This window comes from Condylura cristata, unplaced genomic scaffold (genome assembly GCF_000260355.1).
Source record: "Condylura cristata isolate star-nosed mole 26May11 unplaced genomic scaffold, ConCri1.0 scaffold00004, whole genome shotgun sequence".
Lineage (NCBI taxonomy): Eukaryota > Metazoa > Chordata > Mammalia > Eulipotyphla > Talpidae > Condylura > Condylura cristata.
The window spans coordinates 1,826,873-1,831,439 of NW_004567105.1; positions in this window are offsets into that span (position 1 = coordinate 1,826,873).

Sequence of the window (4,567 nt, forward strand, 5' to 3'; positions counted from 1 at the left end):
GCAAGGCACTGCCCCAGGGGTGGCTCTGCCCGACTGGGGGCCGGGGCGGCTCTTTGTGTGGGGCCACCCCTGTCAGGTGGGGGTCAGAGCCGCCTGCTGGGGGGGGCTTCTGCCAAGCAGGGAGGTCAGGGCCGGCCGGGCAGGCAGCGGGGCCCCAGGCACCTGGCCAGGGTCGGCACGAGGACGCTCGGGCAGGGAAAGAGCTGCCGGGGGTCCCGACACCCGGGACTGACTCGCGTCGCAGGCGGCCCAGCACTCACAAGTGGGGCGCAGCAGCCTCCCAGCCTGTCACCCTCACGGCTCTGAGGACGCCGGCCGCTCCCGGCCAGGGGTGAGTACGCTCTGGCTGGGCGGCGGCAGGGTCTTGCCCTGCGGAGCCCCCGCAGACGGGCGGGCCAGGGCTGTCCCCCGTCCTTACCTACCCGGAGGCAGCCAGGCCCTGCCTGCCAAGCCAGCCTCAGGTGAGCGGGCGGGGCCGCCTGGGGGCAGCTGCCACCAGCCAGAAAGGCCTGAGGGGCCTGTGGCCGCCTGGACAACACCACCCTGTCCCTGGAGAAATGGGCACGTGGGGGCACAGCGAGGCGGCGGTGCCCTGCCCGGCCCGGGGGGTTGGTTCAGCGGCCGCTTCTCCGCCCCCAGGCACCCGAGGCGAGGTGGTGCCAGAGCAGCTGTGAAGACGCCCAGGTTTGCCTTCCTCTTGTTACGGGGCACCCCTGAAGCCCCAAACCTGCCTGCTCTAAGTGGGCTCTGCCATCCGCCGCAACAAGACAAAACACACAAAACTTCAATGAAAAGGGACTTTGATACAGTGAATGTACAATACGGAACACAAAGAATAGAACTTCTAAGTCAAACACCTGAAGTGACCCGTCCCCTCGTGGGCAAAGTCCACCCAAAAGGGACTGGCCCAGAGCAAGGCCTGAAAGCTGCCACTAGACTAAAGCACCTTCTAGACTAAAGCACCCATGGCAAAGGGTCAGAAATGGCCAGACAAATCTGGGAGGAAAAGAGCAACATCAAAATCAGGATAAACACGGCCACAGTCACCTCCCCGCAGGTCTCTCACCCACATCTGCCTTCACCAGTCCAGGGTCAGGAAATAAGCCCAGCTTCTTCCTCACATGCTGGCTGCTCCACATGGCCTCCTCAGGGCTCCTCCTTCTCCATCTGGCCTCCTTCTCTCTTCTTCTCTCTTTTTCTCTGCTCAGTTCCACCCTCCTTCTGGGTGGGGCAGGGAACCTGGAACTTCCCCTTCTCCTAGGGACCCCCGTTACAACATCAGCATATGGACTGGACATTGATTGGCCTATGAATCACCTTTTTTCTAAGAAAAGTCTGGAGTCATTTTGACCTTTAGTAGAGATTATAACAGTTTTAAAATCCATCTATCAAGGTTAAAAGAGGCACATAGATACATAAAATTTAAGACTAATATTACTGTATTTACCACAGTGGAGATTTAACCAAAATAAAGTCCCTGAAACCTTATCTGTTACTTAAGGGCTTTCATTCTCAGAGAGGCGTCCTAGGGGGTAAAGTGAGGCAGGAAGAGGAAATGTAAGTCAAACCACAAAAGGAAATACGGTGAAGTTCTTTGAAGACGAGTTAGAAAGTTTAAGTGAATTTCCTTAAACTCTAGTCGAAAACTTAATTAACTCTGAATAGGAGACATGGGTGTATTTTTTATTTAAAGGCTAGATAGTAGAATCCTGAAAAACTAGTTAGAAAGCTTAGGTGAATTTCCTTGAAGTCTAGACAGTAGAAAACCTGATTCGCTCTGAATAGGCGGCTTGGGTGAATTTCCATATCTAAAGCCTAGATAGTGGAAAGCTTAAGCAGTTCTTTAGAAACTGAATAGAAGGCTTTGTGCGGTAGTAGGGGGACGAGATTTGGGATTTTGTCCGTCAGGGCAGTGAAAAGTATGTTCCAGTACTGCCTCAGTATTGACTTTGCTGTAGCACAGCCAATTGCTCTTATCAATCAGCCAATCGTAAGATCACTTTTGACTTCAAGGGGAATTTTTCGCCCTGCTGCAGCGCCTGACGCTGGGGCAGTCCAGTTGTCAACTGAAGGTTGCCGAGAATATTGTGATATTACGATTATACAAACAAGGGAGGTCGTCACATAAATTAGCGTGGAAAGTCTGATTTTTCAGACCATTTCCCCTCCATCCGGAACCGTGTCCGACGACAGAAGCTGCATGGCTTGTGTCAGGCCGCCTCCGGGCGTGTGGTCACTGAAGAGGAAACTAACCCGAGAGGTTGGGTGAGCTGGGCCAGGGCCCAGAGCCAGTCCACCAGAGCTGGGGCGTGAACTCGCGTGAACTCCGGTGTGCACGGCGCTGTGTCTAAACCACGGGCTCTCAAACAGCTGGAGGGCTCGTTACCCCAGGCACTGGGCCCTCCCAGAGTTTCTGAGCCCCAGGTTGGGGGGGTGGGGCCTGAGTTCTGATACCAAGTCCCATCAGCCACCGTCCAGCCCCAGGGGTGGGCGAAGGGTCCTGAGAGGAACGAGAGGAACGCGGTAACGAGGCCCCGCCCTGGGCTAGTCCGCGGGTTCCTGCAAAGGCTGGGTGGGGGAGGGTGGCAGCCAGGTCTTGGGGGAGAGGTGCCCCCTCCCCCTGCGTCCCCAAGGAGCTGCGTGTCCTTACCCGGTCCCTTCACCTCCTGACCGGTGTCCTCATGGGAAATGGAGAAATGGTTTTGGTTGAGCCTTTTCCATAATCATGATGTCAAGGCTGTGAAAAGACTTGGGGAGAAACCGGGAGACGGCGTGCCCGTTTGGAGGGCCGTGCCCACCCCAATCATCACGCCGCTGCTCCCAGCTCCCTTCTGTGGCTCAGGAGGGGCCAGTGCGGCATGCCAGTGCCTTTACGCACCTAGTCGGTGTTTCAGTTTATGGCTGTGTTTTGTGTTTCTCATCAGAGGGACGGGCCTACCCAAGGGCACAGAGCCGATCTCCTGTCTTATTCTCGGTGTTTCCCTAGCTAGGTGTCCGGCCCGTGAAAGTTAAATCTGTACGCAGTGGGAGCTGCGAGTTTCTGTGCTGCACACGGGAGGCTCCACTGGTGACTTCTGCTCCCGCCCGAGCCCACGGCTCATGGCCTGGCCTCCGACTCCCTTTCCATCCTGCTGGGCCCCCTCGGTGCCACCGTCCCAGTACCGCGGCCTGCTAGGCAGCGTGGAGCCCCACGGCAGTGACGCCTGCCGCTCCCAGGGAAGGGGGAGCCTCCCCTGGCAGCAGAGCTTTGCCTGTGCCCGCGGGGGAGCTCGCCTGCCACCTTTGCTTCCTGGGAAGACGCGAGGCTTTGTGCCCCTCAGGCTGGGCTCCTGTCCAATCTCAGGCTCTCTGCTGGGGGAGCCCTCTGGTGGTTTAGGAAAGCAGCTGGTGGGCATAAGCCCTCTTCACTTGTGAGGGTTTATTCCCACCCGATGCCAGTCCACACTCGCTCTTTAACCCGGGACAGCTGGATCCGATTTCCTCTTGCCCACTGAGTAGCTCCTGTTCTCTCCCGCGCGTGCCAAGAGCCAAACGGGCTATGTCCACCTCCCCGGCAGAGGAGGGAGTCCGCCACGCGGCTCTGCGAGCTCAGCTCTCAGCGCCTGCTGTCGGAGAGACGGTCTTGGCGGGCTCATATGCTAAGCCCCGTCCGCGTCTTACTGGACACTCGGGCCAGGCGCTGTGCTGGGGCTGGGCGTGGGTGGCCCTCGGAGCAGATGATCTCCAGAAGCTTCTGTCCACGCCAGCGTGACTGCCAGTGTCAGGTGCTGCCAACTTCCATAAGGAACACCAGGCAGATGAGAGAAAGGATGGGGTACAGTGTTCCTCCCCCACATGCACACGGGAGTGCCCTCCTCCCGCCACGGCGGCTGCCAGCCCCCTCCCTCCGCAGCAGCAGTGCTGGGGGGTCGGGGAGCTGCGTGGACCGCGGAGTCGCGCGAAACTGCAAGTCGCGTCAGCTCCGCGGAGTCAACGCCCGCGCCGTTGTCCACGCGGGAGGCGACTGCGCGCCAGGCGTCCGGTGAAGCGGCCCGGCCAGGGCACGCGCGCTGACGCAACATAAGGACCTTCTCCCGTGCGCTCTGAGCACGACGGGCAGCGGCCCGGCCGTCGGCGCACACCGCAGAGCGGCTCGGGGAGCGGCCCGCGCCCACTGGCGGAAGGGGCGCCTCGGGGTCCGCACCCTGGGGGGAGCTGACCGGCCACAGCCTGGCCACGCGCGCCCCTCCTGCCCGCGCCTCCGCGCTGACCCAGGCTCAGGTCCTCGAGACACGCTCCGTATCGTGGACATGGGCCCAAGCGGCTCCCACCAGGCTCGGCCTTGGCCGGGGGGGCCACGAGAGGGCGGGCGGCCAGCGAGAACCAGCCTTCCCCCCACGAGGCCCCTCTTTCGCCGCCCGGCGTGCCCGCCGCCCCTGCCGGGAGGGGTGAAAAGGCCTCGGCAAGGGCGCAGTCCGTCCTGGGAGCGGACCGCCAGGAGCCGAAACCACGGCGGCGCCAGAGGGATCGCGCGCCGGCCGCCCGCCCGTCCTCGCCGCGCTCCGGGAGGGGGACAGCCCGCGACAGC